The sequence below is a fragment of the Lathamus discolor genome, chromosome 1 (assembly GCF_037157495.1).
Source record: "Lathamus discolor isolate bLatDis1 chromosome 1, bLatDis1.hap1, whole genome shotgun sequence".
Taxonomy (NCBI): Eukaryota; Metazoa; Chordata; class Aves; order Psittaciformes; family Psittacidae; genus Lathamus; species Lathamus discolor.
Window position 1 is genome coordinate 16,474,419 of NC_088884.1, and position 13,219 is coordinate 16,487,637.

A 13,219-nucleotide genomic window follows, 5' to 3' on the forward strand; every position below is an offset into this window, starting at 1 on the left:
GATTTTTAAATAGATATGCAGTGAGTGGAAGGAGGGGAGAGTGTACTTAGGAAACCAGTTTCAGAAGACTGCTTTCAGAATTTCTTGTTCTGAAAAACAGAAATAGTCCAAAACAGAGCCACAGAAGTTACTTAGAGACATAAAATTGCTTTTAAAAGTGAGAATTGCAAAGCTTATTCTACTCAAGTGTATCCAGCAGAAGACTGAGTTGTGACTTCATCACACTGTGCCAGTAATTTCACAGGCACAAATTATAGTGTTCTGAAGCATCAGACAGATGCAAAAAGAGCTAAAATGTAAGGCTGAACAAAAACTCATGTCTAGTTTCTTACCCAAATATAAGTGTGAGGATAGTAATGAGTAGGGCAAAGTACCAAACCCAGCATTTGATTACCGACCTTCTGATAGTCTTAGCTCACAACTGAATGCTTTTCTGCTTACCTTTCAAAGGCTGTGGCTATATCCATCCATCCGTACATATATATAGCATGTATAGAAAAAATAAATATAATAAATATATGCAAAATATAGAAAATATATATAATCAATAAACATTGAACTGGATGGAATTTTATTTCATATCGGTGAGGTTAGATGAGATGGTGAAGTAATACCTCATGGTTTTGTCTGACAGCAGTAATAAACAATTTTAATCATTTGAGTGAGGTTTGTAAAGTTCTTATTTCTGTCAAACATTAAAAAAAATAGAAGAAAATGTTTTTCCATAAACTTTTCATTGGCAGAGTATCTGTATATACTCTAGGTATGTAAGAGAAGTAACAGTATTCTGTGCTATTTTTATCACCTGTGTTTAGAGAGATTATCTAATGAGGAAGTGACGTTTTCTGATCTGTGCTCTGCAAGTAGGATACATGCATCAGATAATGCAGGGACAGGTCTCATGGGCCTACAGGATGGATTGCTCCTGTAACAGATTCTACAACATCTCTGTGGGTTGGGGTTTTATTTGGTGGGGGTTTTTTTCTTTCTTTCCTTCCCCTTGCTTGTGGGAGCATGAGAAGTATCAGTATATGTGTCTAATCCATTGAAAGAGACTTAAAATCATAGAATAGTTAGGGGTTAGAAGATCATCTAGTTCTAACTCCCCTGCCATGGGCAGGGGCGCCTCACCCTAAACCATGTCAGTCTTGACTGAAATGGTGCTTTTTCTTTGCTAGTGCAGGTTTTCCACAAAACAAAGGTATATGTCCTCTGTCATGGTAGCTCTCTCAGGTAATGTGACAGTCATGGATGTTTCCCATACCAACATTCAGATATGGTGAATGTAGGTTATTGTTCTGGACTAATAATTCAAATAAAGTTTAATTTCTATTGTAAAAATGTAAAAAAAATTAAATGTTAATTTCAAGGGCAAAGCTAAATTGAAGTTCTTAAGAAAATACTTTAGATGAATTACCTGTAAAACAAACATCATGCATAAAAAGTGAATTTACTTAGCAGAAAAAAGTTAATAAAATAGGCTGTGAAAGGAAGATGAGCAGCGGTGTTATGATAAATAGTCCACTCGCACTGAAATAAAGCAGGAAAGTTCATCTATGATATAGAAGTTTATGGAAAATTTACAAGATGAAATGCATTCCAGTGTATTAAACAAAGGACCACTGGGGCTTGTGTATTGTGAGATGTCAGTAGGCTCATCATAGCCATTACAGTTCTACTCTGAAATATTAAAAGAACAAAAATATAGAGCTATAAGGTCCAGTTCCTCTGGGCTGGGGGAAAGAAGTGGATACTGGCTTTTTTTGTATGCTATCCTTTCCCATGCTGCAATGCAGGAAACTATAGAGTAGGTAGAAAGGTCAGGTGTGTCTAGAGTCTTTACTGTGTATTTCTCTTCCCCACTCCTTAGTTAGAGGTTAATGCAAGGCTGTGTTACATAGATTCAGCAATAGTTTTGCATTTCCCTACTCCAGTAGAAATTTAACTCACAAACTATACCATTTGGTTTGTTTTCCTGTTTGTTTGCTTGTTGGTTTCCCTCAGGCTACTCCCTCATGTGTTTCTGTGGTGTACTTGAGGGAGTCAAATGACAGAACGGAAAGTGACCCCTGTGGAAATCATAAGTAGTTTGTTAGACTGTATTGTGAGACATATGTGGATTTCTCCAATGACAAAAATAATTTTTCCCCTTCTTAGACTGTTTTGCAGAGAGAAAAGGGCTTAATAATCCACTGTGATGTATATACTTGCATGTGTGCTTATCCATTTACTTATTCCCTGCTAATAAGTTTTAGACCTGTTGTTCCCATTTATGCCATGAGAAAAATGAGAACAATTTAAAAAAAGAAAAACCTAACAAAGGAGAATGAGGCTATCCTTACCTCACTGAGAGGGCACTTGCAGAATTTTCTCAGGTCTTATAAGCTGTCAGAGAATCCACAGAAGGGAGATTTACTGAAAATGTTTACTTGTGGAAAAACCTATAGCTAAAGTTCCCATTTCATTAAATGCAAGGGAATCAAGCTGAGAGACTGAAATCACACAAATAAAAATTAATTTTGTTCATGAAACAGCTTGGTTTGTGTGATATAAGCTTGACTTCTGTAAATAGGAATAGTTTAAATTGCTTTCAAAATAATTGCTGCTTCTTTGTCTCCTGTTTTCTAATGTTTGCTTTTGAAAAAGTGGTGGTATTCCCTTTTAATGATTATGGGTTTTCCCCACCAAATAGCTTTCTAAATCCATTGTTCCAGAGTAGCCTTCAGGAAGAAAACTAAAAATGACTGAAAAAAATAATTTGATATTGGCTAAGGAAAAAAGTTTGAGGGGTTGAGAAAGAAAACATACTTTTATTAGTGAATGCATTTGTTTATTTTCTTTTTAAAAATAACAACTTTGGACTCAAGACTAAATTTTTAAAGTTTTAATTCCATACAATGTACTGAAACAACTTCTTGCAATAAAAAATCTCTAATAATGAAAGAAAAATGTATACTGCATAATTATGCTCCCAGTTAGCATTAATAAATATTATATGTGTAATTTTTACAAGTAGAAGTAACACTGTGGTTGTCACATTTTACTGTACAAATAGCTTGATTGTTGCAGAGTAGACACCTAACAGAAACATTTCAGTTTAACATGATTAATTTACTGTATCCCCATCAGAAATCACATAATAATGCCAAAGTATCTCTTTGAATATAGGCTGAAAAACAGAAATAAGTGTTTGATGAAAGTTTTCAAATTCTCTTAAAATCCAGTCATTACTGGTTTTACAGCTGGGCACATAGGAATGCTGCTGCTCTGTGGGGGATTCTTGGAAAGTGAACATTACTTACTTAATCAGGGTAGTGAAAAGCAGATCCTGTTGACTGTAGGTGCCATGAGTAGTCAGTCTATCAGCACCCCAGTGAGGATGCTGGCGCACAAAGGGCAGGCAATTTGCACAGAAGTGTAAAGACTTTTTGAAGCCTTTTGTTAAAATTAAAATGGGAAGGGCACAATTTGTTTGCAGTGTCTGTGCTGACTGTGTGTCAGATGCTTGGTGTTTTGCTAATGATGTATGAAACACTGTATGTGGCATTGCTTGGGTTAATGTGCTTGTTGAAGCCTTGTGTCTGAATTATTTGGGCCCAATTCTGAGCTCAGATAAACAATAGAGAAAATCAGAGAAAGCACATGCTGTCCGAGGCTTAATGGTAATTCTCTAGGATCCTGACATTTCAAGAAATAGTGTATCAGGAAAGGTAAGTACTCCTGCATCTTTGGTAAAAGATTCTTCAGTGTTGTATGTGGTTTAAATAAATGTAGGCTATCTCACTTTTTTCCCAGGTTAGATCTTTTCGGATTTTCAATAAAGGGCAAAGGTGTTCCAGCATATTTCAAGCAGAAGATAACATATGATCCAGTGATATAATTCAAACACCTAATTTGTATATTTTGTAAAACTATTATTTATGAAAGGGAATTACAAATGTGCATCTGCATTGGCATAGGCCCACTATCTGCCTACCTGTATGAATATTACCATAGCCTTCAGGTAAATCCTGGAATTAAAGAGGTTGTATCATCGCGTAGTCTTCTGTAGTGGATTTTTAAACCATGAATGATGGAACTGATTGCTCACATGTAGATACAGTTAGTGTGAATGGCTACTTCCTGACATTAATATGTTAACAGACGTGTTGTTTGTTCCATTACAATTTTCTATTGCTAAGCTTATTTCAAACACTGAATATGAAGGTCTGACAGTAGAGTAGCAGTCTTCTATGGCATGGGAACTTCTGCCTTTGCTGATTTGTACAAAGAACTTCAGTGTTGAAACCAATGTTAAGTTTTTTTTTTTTTTTTATTAAGGTATGGGTTTTGTTCTCTCCTATTGCAAGAGGAACCTGAAACTTCCTCTTCCTTCCCGGGCTCAGAAATATGCCTCTGGGTGCTGGGAGAGATGGTGTCAGGCAGCTGAAGAGGAAAAAAGACAAACCAAACCAACCAAGCAACAACAACAACAAAAAACAAACAACCCAAATAATGCAAAACAGAAACCAAAACCAAAAGAAAACCCTCAAAACCTCCTGAGAGCTGGTAGCCTAGAAAACCAGAAACCATGTTCAAAAAGAGCCACAGGGAGAATTTTTTTGTTCCTTCAGTGAGGTACATGGAAAAGCACCTGTCCTGTGAACTTTCAGTATCTACAGTCACTGAGTTTATCTCCACAAACTGTATTGCTGTGTGTCTGTAAATGTTAATATTTGTACATGCACATGCCTTCCTCTCTAACTAAATATTCCTGCTTGGACTGCTTATGGTTCATGTTCTACACTGTCCTGCTCATGTGAATAACCCAGTGTGCTGACAGACTGACAAGACGCCCTATTCTGCTAGAGCTGAATTAGGGCTGATACACACAGTGCTGCCTGACAAATTGAGTCAGCTACTCTAAGTGATTTTGCCTGTTTCAGAGTACTGGGAAACTCAAAGGGCATCAAGTCAAATTGCACATTGATCGCAGTTTGCCCTGTAGCTTTTGCACACAGAAAGAATCACACACAACATTTAGAAGATTAATGGAAGAGACTGCATCAGGGGAATATCACATGTAAGCATGGAGATGTTGGACATCTCTGGATCATAGTAACATTGCAAGTCTAACCATCCAGGAAAGAGCAAAATTTATTTTAATTTGTGCTTTCTAAAGGAAAGACATAGACTTCATCACTCCTTCTGTAGACTGTACTTCCCAACTTAGACATACTGTAATTTGGTTTGGGGTTATTTTTTCCTCTTCAAATAATCAAAATGTCAGAATATCACAAATTAGAGTGGTCTAGAATTTTTATATACAGAAATACAAATCTGTACATACTGATGTTAATGAACTGTCATAATATCTTGAATCACAGAGATCACTGATTTCTTACTTTGTGATTTATAACTATGTAGAGTTTGGATGACAAACGAGTAGCTGGATACCTGAAAACACAGCATTTATTTTCATGCTTTAGAATCATAGAGGCTGCTTCCTTAAAAAGCAGTAGCAAAAAATAAATTTAAAGAAAAAGTCAAAAAACAAAGATTCTCATATGAACTGTTCCAATATCTGACATTTAAAAGACAATGCAAGGTACTGTGCAACTTACAATGATATGCCATTATTTCATTTGCAATGCTTGCCCTAGCTGAGGCCTCCTTCTTCCCCTTGTTTTGCTGATCAGCAAATTTTGCACCGACTTGCAGCGTGTTTCTCAGATGTGTGCCATAAGCGTCACTAAAATAATTTTAAAAAGCCTCCCTGTACTGGATCTCAGTTTATTGATCAGTAACTTATATAGAAAGTGATCAGGTTCAGCACAAATTGCATTTCAGCTTTTCTGAATGGTCTCCCTAGTCATTTAGTCCACTAAATAATCCCAATTTCTTATTTTTGTCTGTTGCCAGGTAGATTCCTTACTTGTTCCACATTTTCTTCCAGTTAGTTATTAAAAGCTTTTTTCTCAATTTCATTTCTATTTCTAAAAAAACAGCCACTTGATTTCTATTCTCGATGTTCTCTAACACCTGGTAAACATACCAATGAAACATGTTCTATCACTTCTGTAACAGGAGGTGACAACAAATGAAACTGAGGGATTTATATTATTGTGTATGGACAAACTTAAGGGTCGTTTCCTTAACACAGCAGTGTTTTGGACACATTCCTTCTCTCTCTCATCAAATGCTTACAACTAGTCACGGTAAATATTTCTGGAAGAATATGCTGCTCTAAACTCTTTCTAAAGCAATTTCTGTTTGTTTTCTTAGACTGAAAGATTTTTTTGTTTGGTTGGTTGTTTCAGTGAATTCCTTTCACAGTAGGAAAGAAAAATATGCAATTTTTAGTAGCTTTCTTCACAAGATATGGAGGTGGTTTGGATTCAAGCACTGTCTTTTTTCTGGACTTAAAAATCTAATGTATCCATTGTTTAAGGTCAAACGTCTCAATAAAATATTTCTGTTGAAGTGACTCGTTAGATTTTACTCTTATCAGGTCCTTTCTGCAATTTTTTCCCCCAGCTTTCTTGATTTCAAAAATCCCAATGATGGTATTTGAGTTTTCTGGGAATTTCTGCACTGTGATGCGTATTGTGAACAGAGATTTTTTTTCTAGTTCTGCTTCTGGGCTCCCTCTGATCTCTCTAATGTACAGTGCAGTACTGTCTTCCCTAGTAACTTCTCTTACCATTTTCTTAACTTGTCCTTCTGTTACTTGTATAAGAGTAGCTTGTGGAGCTATGCAAGGGAATCATTCACAATAGTAGCTAAAGTGCAGAAAAACATTTCTAAGGATTCCACAGAAAAAAAGGATTATAAACATTTGTCCTTTTAAAGCTCAAAATGAGAAAAAATGAAGACGCCACCAAGTCTCCAAAAAAGCCTTCCACCTCGACCTGCCAAGCCAACATGAATACAGAAGTTTTACCCATCATAAATGCAACATTCTTCTGCAGGAACTGCTTTACTTAGGAATTTATTAAGGTCACGGTGTGTAAACAAAAGGACTATTGGACCAAAGCCAAGCGTTTGTTGATAACTATGTATTTTAAAACTTGAACACCTTTTCTTTCCTTAACCTCCCTGCACACACCAGCAAATCACAATCTTTCATACAAAGCAAATACACAGCAGAAGTAAATTGCTGTTCTCCCTAGGAAAAGATATATCTTAGTTTTGAATAAACATCCAATTGAATTGCTGAATTTGATCCTTTTGTTCAAAGGTTTTTGAACTTTTGCTTTCTGCCTCCAGTCACAGTTGTGGATGCTGAAGCTTCTGTGAGCCAGGCGATCTGTCTCCTCATGGGCCTTACAGCATGCATCCTACCAGCTGGCACCCAGAAAAAAAAACTATTTCTTCTTATCCCTCTTCTCTCCCTCTGGTTTCCTTGGTACTTGTGCTTCTAAATATTTACTTGCTATGTTGCTTTGATTTCTTGTTGTGGCTGCTTTGGGCTTGAGCCAGTGTTCACTTGCAAAGCAAGAAAGAGATATTCGAAGAGATTATAAAAGAGGTAATATTTCATCTTGAAAAGTAACCAATGCACCTCTTCAAGTATTTGAATCATGCTTGCAGACACAAGAAGCAGCTTATACTCCTGCTTATGTCTGTCTGCAGGTCTGTCTCCATAAGCTTGATCATAAAAGGAGAATTCACTTTGTTTTCTCTTTAATACCAAATATTTGTTTCTTACCACAAAATTAGTACCACCTAATACTGAACCTGCAGGTTTGTTTTGCTAGATGATCTTAAGCTCCTTTCCAACCCTAACTATTCTATGATTCTATGATTCTGTAATGTTGTATTTATATATTAAACTGTGTTAACTTGGTAAGACCAAATCAGCTGATACTTAGAGATGAAATTTTAACTGCTACCTGGTGTTTTCTTGTGTTTCAAGATAGAGATTTAAATTACAGAAGTACTATAAGAGGTAGCCAAAATAAGAATCCATCAAAACCTGGGAAATTGTCTCAATTCTTTGATTTTACAGGTGATTTCAACAGGAATATTTGTACTATTTTGAAACCAGAGAAATTGCAACATGTGTAAGGCAGCCACATTCATCTTTTCACAGAACATGAAAAGTACCTTTCCCAGAGATGTTTTAACAGTGATTTTGGTTTTGCTTTTTCCAATGTAACGCAGCTGTGTCTCTATCTCTAATTTGTCTTTATGTATTTATTTCTCAATCCCCTTTGTCACACTGTGAAGTGTTTTGGCCTATCTTTTTCATGGCTGTTTATGACAATCTCTTGTTGAATTGGATACCACTTCTGTCCTTGTTCTTTTCAGCACAGCACAGCCAGTCAGCCAGCCTTGCCAGCAGGAGTTAACTGGAACTTGGGTACTTTTCCAGTTGAACAAAAAAACCCTGTTCTTCCTGCAGCCTGCATTTCAACAATGAGTAAAGAGAAGCTTCATAGTCAGCATTAAATAAAAACACATGGTTTCCTGCAGCTGGAGTCTTAATCTTGCATTAGGGTTCCCACAGCCAATGCTGCAAGGGGCAGCTTTTAGAAAGCTAGTGGTACTTCAATTGCAAAACTCCCAGTTAAACCTGAGTTTGTGGCTGCTTATCACAAAACTACTGAAAGAGAAAGAGCTTTTGCAGCTTTTTGCTTTTGGAATGCTGCTGGGAATCAGAGGAGCACAGTTTCTTTACTGAAGGTAGAAAACAACTTAGATTTAGCAGCATTGCTCTCCATTTAACTAGCTCTTCCATCCGTCTGTCCTTGGATATCTTCCTTCCTGGAATTAGCTGAGTGCTCTAATAGTGAAGTTATAGCTTGTAAAAATTATGCTAATCTTGTTGTATTAACAGCTGCATGTTTTGGTGTTCACTTCCTATGTTGTTCTTGCGGAAGGTGCCGTAATCTTAAATTCTCATCTGAAAAAGTTATGATCCTGTCACTTATTTTTTTTTTTTTCTTGACTCACATTTCAAAGAGATCTGCTTCTTTTTTATCATCCTGCCTGCCTTCCCATTACACTTTTACATTATGATATTGAGGCAGTCTTTGATTGTTTTGTAGTTTGCATAGGTCCTTGTGTAATATGTTCACTTGCTTGTCTAGTAGCATGCTCACTTGGTTGTCTAGAATGCTGCATGTCAGTGAGACTACCTGCACAAGCCTAATCTCATCTGCCTCAGTTGTTTTTTTGAATAGCTGGCATATTTTGTCTGATGTGCTTATAAATTATCTGAGTATTTGGCTGAGCCCTTTCTGATAATTAATATATTATTCACCAGGGATTTTTTTTATAAATACGTTTCCTCTTTCTCTTCTTTCTTTTTCTGAAGAATAATAATTGGATAGGGTACTGTCACTACATCTTCCCAGTTGCTCCCTAGCCCCTCCACTGACAGGATTTTACCACAATGATAAAAAATTTGGTGTTTGTTACACTACTGATAGCATATGCTAGTGAAAATAATTTTACTGTTGTCAAGAATGTACACTCTCTTTAAGGACTTGTGTTAAGTTTCAGCATCTCTGTGCAAGGATTTATAGATCTTTTGAAAATGAGCATGTGCTTGTTATATTGACAGAGGTGAATTAAACTTTTTTTTTTCAGCTTTGCTGAAATGAAGAAAGCTAAAAACTGAGGAACAAACATGAGTGGCAGAATCTGTTTCACTGTTTTTATGGGCAAATACCAAGGATTGTCTCCTCGTTGAACCTGCTAAACTGACTTTTAGGGATTGAAGACTGGTAAAGTTTATTTCTGATCACACAGTCTGATGATTTTGAGACTTGTTGTTTATCAGGAACATGAGTAAAGTGAATTTACATGTATTTCCATGAATATTCAGAAGGAATTTATGAATTATATAAATAAGAAACAACAGTGCAAGCTTCCAAGAAAATATTTTATTTTGATATTTTATTTCATTTCATTTAATTTAATTCCATTTAATTTCTTTTATTTTATTTTATTTTTTTATTTTATATTTTCCTCTATTTTCCTTTATTTTTGTATTATAGTATTGCCTTGCAAAAGAAAGGGCAGAATTTCTGGTTGCTGTGTTATACTTGGGGCTACTGATGGGAAATGGGGAACAGTCAGCAAAGTTCCTGTAAGGAGAGGAAGGAGAGGAAAGAGACCTAAACTTTCATTTCGGCTGCATTCTGCGTAGCCTGAAAGCCTTGGGGAAACTTGCAAGTGTTACGGTAGGTAGGCTAAAATGTACTGATCCAGTCTGAAGATAACCAAAGCACAGCTGAGGGTGGGGAGTCTTGAAACTGATTAAAAGTAATCACAGCCCTGTGGCCCGAGGCATGCAGAAAACAGAACCATTATGCTATCCGGGAATCCATATAATGTCCTACATAGCAATTGCCAGTAAAGAGAAGAATAAATTTCTCTAGTCTTCTTCTTGAAGCCGGGGAATTTCTTATTTCTGCTGGTGTGGCGAATGAGTGTTACTCTGAAGTGTCTCAAGTGTCAGCCCTGATGCTGGTGGGGAAGTGAGGTCTCTGCTACACAGAGCTTTCTATATCCAATAGGTGCCTTGACTTTCATGTTTCTTAATTTATAATCCAATGTATACCCATCTTAATTCATAATCCAATAGAAGCTATACTGAGAGATACCAACACCTTATTTTTTGTCCAATATATTGTAATATATAGAATAACAATGGGAAGATATTGCTGAAAAGGAATTGCAGTAGGATATTTAGATAATGGCTATACAGCACCTGCTGAGAATAGCTCATATGCTATTGATTTCAGTAAGAATATTTACTGTAATAAACACAATAGAGCTCTATTTTTAGTTTAATGTAAAGATTAGTAAAAAAAATTAATTACGTTATTCAGTTGTATTTCTTGAATTATCTTAACCATGTGTGGTTGCTCTTAAAATTAACCAATTTAGTATTTTCTAAAGAGCATCTGGGGAACTGTTTAATATATACAACTGAAAGCAATGTAATTGCAAACAGGCAGAAGTAATATTATGTAGTCACAGTTTAGAAACTGAGCCTTGAGTATCTTAATATATGCCTACATAAATTACTAGTATTAGTTTGCTTCAGCACTTATCTCAATGGGATGTTTTTGCTGCGGCACTTTTATCCCACCTGTTGGTAAACCTGTAAACCACCTCATTCACATTTCCTCTGTGACTTTTTTTTTTCTTCTCATTTACACCAGTTTCAGCTTTTTTTTAATAAATTTCCTAATTTCATGCAAGCATAAAAATGGACAAAATCACAAAGGAAGATGAGAGCATTTGGAATAGAATTTAAGAAATTAAATTATTAGAAAATAACAGGAAAGATATTTCAGGAATTTTAAAAGTAAACATGTTTATGTATGCATTTAAAATTATAAAGCTCAGTCCTTGTGAAAGACATTTCAGCACTCAAAGATGCATATGTGTACACTATACCTAGGTCTATGCATTGTGATTGGTACACAACATAATTCTCTTTGTGCTGGGTAATGATGCAACCATTTCCAGGGGCTCTGACTTTCATAGATGCTGTAGGTAGTATTTAACCACTTATTTTTAAGGGTTAAAACTATAGAGAACAATATCTTTTCAACATAGGTGACCACTGGTTTTAAAATAATGGTCATATTTATATAAATCAGGGTTTATTCACACTTAGCAGTCATAATTCCCATACAAGCGTCATAAATGGTTGCATTTTTACATTATTTGGAATAGCTCAGATAAGGGGTTTCAAACTAGAGGATTTTTTTTTTCTCACTTTATTAAAAATACTGAATTTTCCTTAGTTTTTCAGTGTCATACATTTTATAGCACTTCCTTATTAATGCCTTTGTTTTAAAAATGGGGCAGAGAGACTCCTGATCTCAGCAAATATCTTAGTGAGTATACTTTTGCTTTGGGGCAAGCACAACTTAATATTCATAAATCTTGGAATACAGAGGCGGAACGTGAAGAGAATCAATGTAGATTCTGAGGCATTAGGTATTGGGGCTAAATATCTGATGTGAACAACTTATCAGAGGATTGGCAACATTATTAAAGTATCATGTAAGAGCCAAGCTATTTCTAAGTTTAAAAAAAACATAGAAAGATCCCTAGTACTAGTTGACATTTCAATAAAATATGGCTAAGAAGGAAATACCTCACCTAAAGAGATCTCAACAGACTAGCATAATATGAAACAATAAAGTTGAAACCATTGCAATAAAATAAAAACATGTCTTTGTAATGATGCTTGAAATCTGAAAATCAATTAAAGCTAATTTTTAAAATGACAAGCAATAGTTCATGTAATAGCAAATTGAATGTTGTATGTGGGGTTTAAAAAATATTTATTTTTGATTGATGAAAAACTCTCAGTAGATGCCCATTCCATGCACTTCTTGCTCCATAGCTTTATTAACAGGCATTGTCTCAATTTGTAACATGCATAAATACTGGAAGGTAAATATGATAGAAAATAGTCCATGAAAAAATATACATCCCTTTAACTGAAGCTCTGATTTGTACTACAGATGACTCAAGAAGAAAACAGGCTTTGTTACCTATCAAAGACTAGGAAGTCAACGCTGTGGCAGATCAATGGCAAAAGCCAGTTCCCATGTCAATAGACCTTTGTAAAAAGCATTCTGCCAGCAGTTCTATCTCTTCGATAAGAAAGGGAGTCTGTGTTCAGCATTGTGGATGATAAGGACATGGGATGGTATGGAGATGGTGTGGGGCAGCCTGGACACCAGAGCGTGGTCTAGAGTTGTGCACTGGACACTTGATTATGAGGTTGCCTCAGCTGCTTCAGAGCCACTGGGATTTTGGCTGGAAAAGGCTGATGATTGCATTTCAGTGACTTTGGGAATGTAAGCTGGTTTTTAGTGCATGATGTGTGTCCCCTACAATGTTTGATTCAGAGAAGATATGTATTGCTTCCAAGTCATTTATAAGGCACCTGTCCTGCAAGCCTATATGCAGGTGCAGCTATTCTTTAGCACAGTTCATGCGTGGGAACTTCTGCATTTAATGACCTATGGCAGCTAGGCATTTTCTTTCATTGGCATTTTAAAGAATTCTATTGAAGATGAACAAGAAGGAACAGAATACATCCTAGCTGTGCTCATTTTGCAGGTCTAGATGCAATAAAAAGCATTAAAACTTTGTATTTTCTCCTTACTGAAGTCAGCAGATCCTGCTCAGAATACTCAAAAGGACTGGCTTTGTGGAATAAAACTGTGTTATTATTACTCAGACATGGTTACATTTC

General features: G+C 35.9%; 1 long non-coding RNA gene across 1 annotated transcript in view; it reads left to right on the forward strand.

The window, feature by feature from the left end:
• Positions 1-8,491: 8,491 nt before the first annotated feature.
• The window catches only part of LOC136007039 (uncharacterized), a 5,326-nt gene continuing 598 nt past the window's right edge, over positions 8,492-13,219 (forward strand). Inside the window, exons 1-2 of the long non-coding RNA XR_010609442.1 lie at positions 8,492-8,667; positions 9,577-9,713. This is a non-coding gene — a long non-coding RNA (uncharacterized LOC136007039). The remainder of the gene's footprint in view (positions 8,668-9,576; positions 9,714-13,219) is intronic.